The sequence below is a fragment of the Leuresthes tenuis genome, unplaced genomic scaffold, assembly GCF_036924035.1.
Source record: "Leuresthes tenuis unplaced genomic scaffold, fLeuTen1.0.hap1 SCAF_20, whole genome shotgun sequence".
NCBI lineage: Eukaryota > Metazoa > Chordata > Actinopteri > Atheriniformes > Atherinopsidae > Leuresthes > Leuresthes tenuis.
In genome coordinates this window covers 32,722,818-32,735,286 of record NW_027325374.1, presented here as the reverse complement: position 1 = coordinate 32,735,286, position 12,469 = coordinate 32,722,818, and the positions used below count along the sequence as shown (strand labels likewise).

At 44.0% G+C, this 12,469-nt stretch overlaps 1 protein-coding gene and 1 pseudogene across 3 annotated transcripts in view; both read left to right on the top strand.

The window, feature by feature from the left end:
• Positions 1-12,469, top strand: part of jmjd1cb (jumonji domain containing 1Cb) — a 179,787-nt gene that overhangs the window by 26,493 nt on the left and 140,825 nt on the right. The gene's annotated exons all lie outside the window — the stretch shown is intronic.
• On the top strand, positions 344-1,772 carry LOC140278870 (general transcription factor II-I repeat domain-containing protein 2A-like; annotated as a pseudogene).

The following is a 12,469-nucleotide window of genomic DNA, read 5'->3' as shown; positions in this document are numbered from 1 at the left end:
CCGTGTTTTCAACAAGACATGGGCTGCCAAGTATTTCTTTACAGAAATTAAAGGTATCGCTGTGTGCTTAATTTGTGGAACACAGGTCGCTGTGTTTAAAGATTAGAATCTCCACCACCAAGCATGAGGATAAATACAGAAATCTGACTGACAAAGAGCGTGCAAGTGATGCGTTGCTAGCAAAACTGCAAACCCAGCAAGGACTTTTTACCAAACTTCACACCCCCAGAGATGCAGCTGTCAGGACAAGCTATGTAATTTCTCACAAAATCGGCAGAAAAAGTAAGGCGCTTTGTGACGGAGAGTTCATTAAGGAGTGTTTATTGGACTCTGTTGCACTGATATGCCGGAGAAAAAGGCTGCGTTTGAGAACGTGTCACTGTCCCGACGCACGGTAACGAGGCGGGCTGAGGACATCGCTGGGAACTTGGAGCTTCAGATGAAGAACAGAGCGGCCGACTTTGACTATTTTTCTCTGGCTTTGGATGAGAGCTGCGATGTACGCGACAGCCCAGCTCCTCATCTTCTTACGTGGGATAACTGCAGACTTTAAAGTCACGGAGGAGCTGGCAGCCATGCAGTCAATGAAAGGGACAACCACTGTTAATGACTTATTCACAGAGGCAAATGCATGTTTGGACATGTTAGGACTGAAATGAGACAAGCTGGCAAGTGTTGTCCAAATCTGACAGGGAAAAATGTTGGCCTTTTAAAGAGAATGCAGGATAACCCTGTGAACCCTGTGCAGAAATTGACATTTTTGCATTGTATTATACATCAGGAAGTGTTGTGCAAGACAGTGTTAAAAATGAAACATGTTGTTGATGCTGTAACTAAACTAAAACAGTTAACTTCATCAGAGCCAGAGCATTAAATCACAGGCAATTTGTTGCACTTTTGGAGGAAAATGAGATTGGACGTGGTGACATAAGCTATCACTGCGCTGTCAGGTGGCTCAGCCTGGGCAAAGTGCTGAAAAGTGTCTGGGACCTGAGAGACCAGATTCAGGAGTTCTGTGTGAAGAAAGGACACGTCATCCCAGAGCTTTCAGATGAAGACTGTGTGGCAGACCTTGGATTCACTGTGGATGTGACTGCACTCATGAATGAACTCAACGTCAAACTGCAGTGCAAAGGCCTTTTTGTACATGAGATGTACAGTGCAGTGAAGGCTTTCATGAGAAAGTTGCAGCTTCTCTCAAGCCAAGTGAAGGACAACATTCTGACCCACCTGCCAACACTAAAGGAAGCCACAAGATCAGCCGATCACCTCCACAAGTACTCATCCATGTTAGAAGCACTGCATGGAGAGTTTGAGGCGATTTCAAGATTTCAAAACTCTTGAAAGTGAAATGCACATGGTTTCTTCTCCCTTCAACTGCAGTGTGGATAATGCACCAAGTGATGTTCAGATGGAACTCACTGACCTGCAGTCTGACATGCTTCTGGCAGAGCACTTCAGGTCAGTCTCACTGCTGGACTTCTACTCCTCCCTCAAAGAGGAGAACTTTCCACACCTGAGGAGGCATGCTCAGAGGATTCTAGTCCTCTTTGGATCTACTTATGTATGTGAACAGATATTCTCAGTGATGAAGTTCAACAAATCCAAACACAGATCCTCTATCACAGATGACCACCTCTCAGCTGTCCTTCGCATAGCCACCTCAGACATTCAGCCGGATTTCAATGCCCTTGTTCAAGCCCAGAACATCCAGACTGGATTATTCTCACTGAAGAGTTAAATGAGGTGGAAAACATTACAAGTTATTGTTTGTTGTATTGCTGTATTTCTATAAACTTGTTCAGATACTGTATTTTAGTGCATTTTACAATGGAGTAAAGTTGAGCAGAATTAAGTTCAAGTTATTGTCGGCGTGGCCCTCACAACCAAACACAATTCAGGTTTCTCATGAGGCCCCTTGTATAAATGAATTGCCCACCCCTGGAATAGACCGTCCACAAAAGGCAAAAGATGTCCAAAGTCTGGGATCAACTGTTCGGTTTTAAAAGGCCTGCCGTTTCTGTCACATTATTCTGTAGTATTGTAGCGAGCTGGAATAATGGCGCTATGAAGCATGAACTGGTTTTTCTGGTCTTCATTTCTCATCTTGAGGGTCGTAGCCAAAAGAATAAAACACGCAATCAAACCGGCATATTAGCTCTGTCACGTTTCTCCCCACACACACACACCCCGGACACAAGCAAATCGCAGCTGGCTACCTTCTCCCCCATCGTTGCCATGGCAACTGCCATGACTGACAGGCTTCACAGCTCCCCATACACTGCAGTACAACGCAACCCAAACGGCCGCAGTGTATACATGCTCCGTTACAGTATTGTTGAGTGCAGCACTGAGCTTTTTTTTTCTCAGCATCCCTGCTGAGAATATGTTCCCGCAGCTATGTATTTACTGAATCCAAACCACTTCCATACTTCTGGTGTAGTGGGAAGTTTGGAACGATGACACAAGTCTCACCCACAGCCTTCGTGGCAACACTCATTCTCTCCCACGTTTCTGCTCCTCAGTAAGTCTTTGTATTTATTTATTTTCTGGGTCAACAACCAACTTAGAGTTGCATTACCATGAACCAGTGTTCTGAAGGATACCCAGGTTGGTTTGTGATGGACCTGACTGAAAATGTTTCATGCTGATTACCCAGACTGACGGAAATTTAATGGTGATGTAATTTTGCGATGGCTTTGTCGCTCAGCCCTAGTAACAGATGTCTGTGCCAGAGTTTCCAGCAGAAATCATCCCAGTAGTGCAGCATCCAAACCAGCTTAGAAATATGTTTCAGAAATCAGTGTTTTCACAGAAAAAGCACAGCAGAAAATCTCAACAATTTAGAAATTGAAGTTTTTTTTTTTTAGAATTAGTGGTGCTATTTTTCTATTATTTTTCTAATTTTCTATTTCGTTCAAAGCAGCTTTTACGAGTCTGATCTGATCTTGTGTTCATGCTGGCATTTCACAATAAAAGCTCTGCTTTGTCCTCTTAAACAGGGATTTTAATTTGATACGATGCTGGAAGTGTTGTGGGAAAGATGTTCAGTGATACTGACCATCAAAATGCTTAAACTGACTAACTTATTAACAAGAATTCATGCTGCATTTGTAATCTTGAAATATGTTTCAGTCTTAAACAGAGGTTTACGCAGCAACTAAAGATCAAAGATAAAAACCTTTGAAACCACTTGAAGTTTCTAAGTTCGTTCTCTTCCATGTTTGAAAAAGGCTTTTCCTTGTGTTGGGATTTTGTGAAGATGCACCTGGATTTAAATCTCCATGTACGGACATAATGTGATGCATTTGACTGTTACACTCACTATGAGAAAACTGGGAGGGAAAATTTCATACCGCTGAATGATGATTTTATCAGAGAATCATTTTTGAAGTAAACGGCTGACGTTTGCTCAGAACAAAGTCAAACAACAGCTGGATTGAGAGACACGGCTAAAGAGACTCTCCGTTCTACAAACAAAGTCCTACTTTTTAATTTTCTAAGAGAACTGTTTGGTCGATGATGGAGATGATGCTTTCACATGTGCTTGTGTCATATCCTGACCTTCTCATGCACGCTCCTCAGAGCTGCAGGCTGTGGCCACATGTTGTATTTCATGACTTTTCATGACTGCAGGTTGTCTCCATTGGAACTCCTGATATGAATTGCTCAGAGTTTACAAGCGAATGAAACTGCGGAGAGGAGAGCACCATGTACTTCAACTAGGCATGGACTATGGACTGTGGTGTGACTCAAAGACAGAAAGTACAGGCATCCCAACTTAAGTGCTGTTTGGGATGCTGGCATTTCTAACTGGTGAAATAAAAACCTTCGATGGGCTCACTGCAGAGGCAGATAACATCAGCTGATGCAGGAGATCACAGAAGTAGAAACTTACTGTAAAATAAGTTTGTGCATCAACAATGAAATAACACATTCTTAGTTTATTTACTTTTGTTTAATTTTATTAAATCAGTTGTGTAATCACAAGCCTGTTATGTATGTGTCACACCAGCCTTGGCTTAGTGTTCACCGCGAAATGCTGCAATAAATCGAAGTGCAATTAGAATTCCATCTTGTTTAGGAAAAGCTGGCAGTGACTGCAAATTTATTCTGACCATGAGACATGCAGCTTACTAGGAAGTGACACTGATCTTTAACTTCAATTCAAGTTAGGGCTGGGCGATATGGGAAAAAGTCATCCATCATCTGCCGCTTCTCCGGGGGTCGGGTCGCAGGGGCAGCAGCTTGAGCAGAGAAACCCAGGTGTCCCTGTCCCCGGCCTCTTCCTCCAGCTCCTCCGGGGGGACCCCGAGGCGTTCCCAGGCCAGCCGAGAGACATAGTCTCTCCAACGTGTCCTGGGTCTCCCCCGGGGTCTCCTCCCAGTGGGACGGGCCCGGAACACCTCACCAGGGAGTCCAGGGGGCATCCTAACCAGATGCCACCTCATCTGGCTCCTCTCAATGCAGAGGAGCAGCGGTTCTACTCCGAGCCCCTCCCGGATGACTGAGCTTCTCACTGACTTGGAGGTGCCGATTCTCATCCCAGCCGCTTCACACTCGGCTGCGAGCTGCTCCAGCGAGAGCCGAAGATCGTGGCTTTGACGATGCTAACAGAACCACATCATCCGCAAAACCCAGAAAAACAGAACCCTCACCGGAAACGCATCCGACTTACTGCCGGCAATGTGGACCAAACTCTGACACCGGTCATACAGGGACCGAACGGCCCCTATCAAGGGGTCCGGCACTCCATACTCCCAGAGCACCCCCCACAGGACTCCCCGAGGGACACGGGCGAACTCCCATGCACCCTCCAGGACCCTGCTGAGGGTGTAGAGCTGGTCCACTGTTCCACGGCCAGGACGAAAGCCACACTGCTCCTCCTGAATCCGAGATTCTCCTCTCCAGTACCTCTGAATAGACCTTACCAGGGAGGCTGAGGAGTGTGATCCCCCTGTAGTTGGAACACAACTCCCCCTTTTTAAAATATCAACATTTTTTTTTATATTAGTCGATATCGATGTATATGACAATATAAAAGAAATCATTATCTTGTGTATTTAAAATTTTTCCTGTTACTCTTAATAGAGATTTGAAGATATCAGAAGATTAAGTTTTAATTAAATATTTATTTTCTGTCAAAGTTGGACGTGACATGTAACACTATACAACTGTTTCAAACAGGTAATTTGAATTGAAATCCTATATCTGACCAATAAACTCCAAATAAATAAAAAATTCTGAAACTTAAATCTTAAAGTTGAACTCTCAAGTTGAACAGGAGAACTTAAACTGTCTTTGTCGGAACATGTGCTCGACGTAATTTTCAGTGCACTCTACTAGGTTTCGTGTTGGACTTTAAAAAAAGTACCTCCACACCAACAAACTTTTCGGGCCCTTCTTATCAACAATGTCATCAACAATGGCATCCCTTACGCCTTGGGCTGTGTCTTCTGTGGTTTCTTTCAGGGGAAGCACCCATTTTCTTTTTTTATATGGCTGCAGCAGCACAAACAAAAACACCACGACTAGCTGCTGAAAGGTCTGGCAGGTCAGTCCAGCACCCGGACTCTGCTACTATCAAGCCATGCTGTTGAATCAGATGTAACCCTGATGAGAAGCCGGATAATCCCCAACCCTAACCCTCCCTTCTTTCGTTTGGAGGATCATTTCCAAAAAGATCTTAAATCTTGCACTTTGTCTCAGTCATTCTAAATGAGCTTTGGTCCAGAGAAGACAGCAGTGTTTCTGGATCATGTTCACATTCTTCTCTGCCTGATGGAGCTTTAACCTGCATCTGTGGATGTTACGGTGAGCTGTGTTCACAGACAGTGATTCCTGGAAGTGTTCCTGAGCCCAGGCAGTGATTTCCAGGACAGAATCAGGTGTGCTGCCTGAGGGCCTGAAGGTCACAGACATCCAGGACTGATGTGTCCCTTCAGCACAGAGATGTCTCCAGATTCCCTGAATCTTTTAATGATGGAATATTCAGAGTCTTCACAGAGGAACATTTTCCTGAAATCACCCCACAGTTTTTTACAGATTGTGGAACCTCTGCCCATCTTTACTTCTGAGACTTGGGCAGCTTTGTATATCCAGTCATGTTACTGACCTGTTGCTAATGAACATAACTAGTTACAACATGTTCCTCCAGCTGTTTCTGTTTAGCTCCACTTACTTTTCCAGCCTTTTGTTGCCCCTGTCCCAACTTTTGAAAGATGAGCTGATATTTTTCCTGAAATAGTAAAATGTCTCACTTTCATTACTTTTTAAGGATTCTGTGTTCTGTTATGAATAAAGTATTGTTTCATTAGATTTGTAAATCATTGCAGTCTGTTTTTCTTTCCATTTTGTAAATGTTACCTCAGCTATCTGATATTTGACCTCTGCCCTCAGCATGGACGTATGGAATGTGAGCGTTCTGATGTGACTTTTCTTTTTTTCGCTAATTGATAAAACTATCGGTCCATTTTATGTTAATTACTTTGAATTTGGAACATTTAGACTTCAGTTCTTTGATTATTATATAGACTCAATACATTATCGTTATTATTAATATTATTTTTGTTATTAATAATAATAATATTGTAGAATATTGCAGCCCTGCTATCGTTGAGTTGAATTTAAGCGTGCTTTGTGTTGCCGAACTGTGCTATAAATGTATTATTACTTATTATTCAGTTGGATGGCCTTCCTGGTATTCATTTTAGTTGTAGTTTGTCAATCTCATCCACAACACAATATTCCTTATGAATATTCATGGGCCAGTGCTTGGACAGCTGAATAGACTTGGAAGGTGACGTTGCTCTAACTCTGATTATGTGTAGACTTGGTGTTTGACGCGTGTTTAAATGTGACTAAACAAGTTAACTCTTGTTACCCGAGAGGAAAGATTCCAACCCAAATAACTTCTTTCTTCTCATTCTCATTCTTGATCTCTCTTGTCTACTGTATAAAACAGTTAGTTGTAATCAGTACTATCACCAGATGCAGTTAAATATTGTCATAGTCTCATAAATGTTTGGATTGTTTTGACTGAATACATCATATCTTTGATTAAAACCTTCAGTTACTTGGGCTGCAGGCTGGTGTGGTGATTAGCAGCGTTGTGTGGAGTTTGCATGTTCTCCCCGTGTATGCGTGGGTTCTCTCCGGGTTCTCCGGCTTCCTCCCACCGTCCAAAAACATGCATGTTAGGTTGGTGACTCTAAATTGTCCTGAGGTGTGAGTGTGCGTGTCTCTGTGTGGCCCTGTGATGGACCGGTGACCCCTTCAGGGTGTACCCTGCCTCTCGCCCAGTGACAGCTGGGATAGGCTCCAATCCTCCATGCACTGGATAAAGCAGATACAGAAGTTGAATAAACGAACCTAACCAAATTATGGAGGAGTCCATGGTTACCTCTTCAGCTTATACAAGCAACAGTTCAAAACTCAGAGATATTCCAAATGATTACTCACCTATCTAAGCTGTTGTAAATGATCAAGGGAATAATTCTCTTACCTCTCTTATCATCACTTAATGTCAGTGAGAGATTTTAAAGAGGAGTGGATGCTTCACTACTTCTACACTGTGTGCACAGCAGACAGCAGGTTCTTAACAGTGTGCTCTGTAGAAGTGTTTTATAAAGCTGTACGTATTGACTTGATACGACTGAAAAATACTGTGATTATCCAGAGGAAAGTATATGGAGTTCTGCTGAAAAGGAAGAAAAATGAACTGTTTTTGCTCTTGGTTTGGTCAGTACTGAAATAATCTGGTTGCTTCTGTCTCCATAGATCAGTGCAATATTAGAATTACACTGCAGAACTATTAGCTTTATATCTGCCTATTTTTCTTTTGTCAGAAACTGGGACTGAAAATCAGCCCATTAAGACTACAGGTCAACTGGTGCTCACTTAAAGCATTTCCAGACTGTCGCTCTGCTCTAATAAAATTCTGATTTTATAACCACAGCCTCATCTGACAGAATCCCCATTAAAGTAGCTTAAAGACAGCGTTTGTCAGCTGAACTTACTTTAGCGTGATCTCTCCCAGAGGAAGTTGGAGGCAGCAGGATGCGTTGAACACTTTCTCACACAGGCATAAGTATAGAAGTTACGTTGGTCATTAAGTCGTCTCCCATCCAGTGCATGTATACTAGAACAAGGACAGTGATCCAGTTACATGGCCAAGTCGAGCTGTAACAGTAGCTTGAGTCAGCTGTACATCAAACAAAGTGACAGTAGCATGTTGGACAGGTCATCATGTTTCTTCCATCTGCTGAACATATGTTGTGAACAGTTTGAATAATCTAGTTGCACTGCATGGTTTACAGTTTTGTTGTTATTGTTAGCATCAGTCAGTCAGCAGTGACAGCCACAGACCTGTACAGCTGTCAGACAAGCAGACTTTCTGTTCTGCCAGACTTCTCTCACTTACTCAGCCATCACCCTGTCAGTCTGTACAGCTCTCTGTGCCTCCGCTCTCTGCTCTGTCACTCAGCCTTGAAAGAGAAGCCACATGTGGATTTGAAATGTTTGTGCACACAGGCAAGGCTTTGTTTGATCTTGAAGTGTTGCAAAAAGATGGAGAGTAAAGAGTGGAACAAAGCTCCAGTGTAACACACCCCGAAGCAGAAGTCTGCTGGGTGTGCCTCTGTGCTCTGAAAAGTCCCACATACTGACACACATGTGTTTGTAGTAAGACGTGGCTGTAGCAGTGAAGTCCTGAAGGGTAGCAAAGCTTTCCAATGTGGAGAGAAGCAGCATGCTTCGCTCTAATCAAGTATTTATGGCTGTAGTTGATTAGGGCCCAATCAACAGTGCAGCAGAATGTCTTTCAGGAGAAAGAAACTCATGGAAAATCCTACTGCTGTTAAAAGCAGCTTGGCTATTCTCTCTTGTTCATCTGCAGTTCCTGCAGCCTGAGGATCGAGGCAAAGTTGATCAAGAGCTTCTGCTCCTTCCGCATCAATATTACTCAATAGAAAATGGAGACACTCCATATTCTATTGAGTCAAAACTTACATGATTGAGCAAACACAGTTGAAATGAATTGATACATTACATGCAGAAACCACAATGCACGCTGAAACTTTGTGTGCACGTATTTGCATGCATATGCCCAGTGGAGGACAGTGGGGTGGGTGGGCGCGTGTGTGTGTGTGTGTGTGTGTTGGCATTACAACAGTACATTGTTACATGCTGTCGTTTGGCACAGCTGCTTCTGCACAGTCACACACACACAGACCCACACACACTGGGAGCTCTTCCCTTATCATATGGAATGATGTCTGTGGGATTTTGTTAAAGAAATGAATAATTGCTTTTTTAGTGGTTATAGTCATGTGCAGAAATAACCTTTTTCAAATTCTACCTCTGTATTGTGAGCATTTTCAACACAGACTCCAACTCTTCTCTGAAATGTCATGCAATAATAAAATGTTGTTGCACTTCCCTTCCCACTGGTGGCATGTCTTCCTTATTTGATCAGCTCAGCTTTATTTTCAGCTTTTGGCAGATTAGTTGTTTTTCCTTTGCATTGTCTGTTGAATAAGGTCTTAAAAGTTATTATTGAAAAATATAGATATCCCTAAAATAGTGTTTGTACAATCCACCCTGTAGAGTTTGAGTTATTGTCGCTGCAGAGCTGCCCATCGTGGCCAGTTTGTCCTGAGATGTAACATGAGATTGTTCCTTGAGAATCTAGGGCAAGGTTCCTTCTCCACATGTGTTAAGCCTGCCTGGTGGCTTTCAAATGTGGATGCATTCATTATCTCTTGAGATTTGTCAGAAAACATTCGGACTGGAAACAAACATTTATGCTTTGAACTGTGTGTATGCACCATCATTTTGTGTTGGTATGCGTGCACAGTAATAGCTAGTTTTCTTTTACATTTTTAGTGTGTGTGTGTGTGTGTGTGTGTGTGTGTGTGTGTGTGTGTGTGTGTGTGTGTGTGTGTGTGTGTGTGTGTGTGTGTGTGTGTGTGTGTGTGTGTGTGTGTGTGTGTGTGTGAGAGAATTGTCAGTCCCAGTGAAGCAGATGAAAGAAGGGAGGGGTGTTCTGCTGCTGGCTTCATTGATTGGTTCCGCACAAACTGAAACTTGACCTCACCAGCAGATGTCTGTAATGCTGCCAGAGACATGCACACATTCATTTGCACAAGAAATACAACTCTCCTGCTGCTGCTTACAGAACCTCTTTTTGCATATATCATTACAAGGGTGTATGAGTCTATGAAGAGGGCATGCACCTAAAACACTATTCCATCAAGGCCTTCTGGCCACAAATCAGCTTGACTCTGTCATAACGAGTAGTGGTGTAGCGTGGAGGTGAGGGAGGACCTGGATGTAGATATTTCTAAAAGAAAACCACAGACAAAACTAACAAAAGGCACGGCTGAGTCGGAAAACAAAGATCTAAACTAAACCTGACAAAACAAAAACCTGTAAAAAAACTGACATTAACATGGACAAACCTGAAACAGCACGAATGACGGCGAGGATCTGGCACTGAACATGAAAAAACCTGGAGACTGAATACTGAAGGGAGGTGATTGGTGAATGAGGGCAAAAGCACAGGCGATGTGAATGAGGCTGATGGCAGGGCAGGAGAGAGACTGAGGAAAACAGTGGCGACATGGCTAAACTAAAGACGAGGCAGGAACATGAAACATGAAAAAACTAATAGATGTGACGGACTCATGTTTATATGTACCTCATTCCTACAAAAGCTCAGAAAGCAAAAACTGAAAGTTGGATTTGTCAGCAAAATGAAGACCTCTGGTTATTAATGGAGGAGTCCCTACTTACAGTTATCATTATTTAGTTTAAACTTTTGGTATAAAAACTGTCAGATTTACACCATTGGATAAAGATTAGAATTGTGAAGCAGGGGATCACAATTACAAAGGTAGGTTAACCATCCATCAATATGTCATAAACATCATTTGAACATATTTTAATCAGACGTTAAGTCTTAAAGTGGAAATTCCACATGCAGTATGCACCGGTTAATGTTAACCTGAAGTAGTGACTAACCCTCATCCACAAAAACAGCGCAGTTTAAGGACTATAAATGGAAGATGCCAAAATGCTCATCATATATTGTTCACTAATCATTTCCTCACAAAGTGGATTCCAGTTGTGTTTGTGAATGGCAGGAATTCATTTTGGCTCTGTTCAGAAGTCTGTAAAAAGAAAAGTGACTTCAGCCTGAATCTGTTGGTGCAGTCAGTTGTACAACAGATCTTCACCATTCTAGACGTCTTTGTGTTTTTTAAAGCCACTCCGCAGTCTCTGTCTCTCTTTTATTCATTTAAAGGATTATTAAACATTTTAAAGTGAAATGAGATGTAAGACAAGTTTTGTCTGAAAGTCTCAGTATTAAGTTAAGACAATTTCCCAGCTTCCAACTCGCAGACTGTTGCATAGTTGGAATGCCATTAGAAGCTGCTTTAAGGCCATTGGAGTATAGCGTACCACCTTTATGTAATATTTCACAGCTCTCAGACAGCTTTATCGTGATGAGACAAGCCCTTTTCACACATGACTTTCAAGCTGCCGCTGTGCATCTTTGTTGCAAATCAGTGTCACGTTTGACAGTACAGAGGAGGCAGCAAGACCGGCAGCAAGGGAGGTAGCAAGAGAGGCAGCAAGGGAGGCAGCAAGGGAGGCAGCAAGGGAGGCAGCAAGGGAGGCAGCAAGGGAGACAGCAAGAGCGGCAGCAAGAGAGGCAGCAAGAGAGGCAGCAAGGGAGGCAGCAAGAGAGGCAGCAAGGGAGGCAGCAAGAGAGGCAGCAAGAGAGGCAGCAAGGGAGGCGGCAAGAGAGGCAGCAAGGGAGGCAGCAAGGGAGGCAGCAAGGGAGACAGCAAGAGCGGCAGCAAGAGAGGCAGCAAGAGAGGCAGCAAGGGAGGCAGCAAGAGCGGCAGCAAGAGAGGCAGCAAGAGAGGCAGCAAGGGAGGCAGCAAGAGAGGCAGCAAGAGAGGCAGCAAGAGAGGCAGCAAGGGAGGCAGCAAGGGAGGCAGCAAGAGAGGCAGCAAGGGAGGCAGCAAGAGAGGCAGCAAGGGAGGCAGCAAGAGAGGCAGCAAGGGAGGCGGCAAGAGAGGCGGCAAGAGAGGCAGCAAGGGAGGCAGCAAGGGAGGCAGCAAGGGAGGCAGCAAGAGAGGCAGCAAGAGCGGCAGCAAGAGAGGCAGCAAGAGCGGCAGCAAGAGAGGCAGCAAGAGCGGCAGCAAGGGAGGTAGCAAGAGAGGCAGCAAGGGAGGCAGCAAGAGAGGCAGCAAGAGCGGCAGCAAGGGAGGCAGCAAGAGCGGCAGCAAGGGAGGCAGCAAGAGCGGCAGCAAGGGAGGCAGCAAGAGAGGCAGCAAGGGAGGTAGCAAGAGAGACAGCAAGGGAGGCAGCAAGGGAGGCAGCAAGAGAGGCAGCAAGAGAGGCAGCAAGAGAGGCAGCAAGAGAGGCAGCAAGAGAGGCAGCAAGGGAGGCAGCAAGA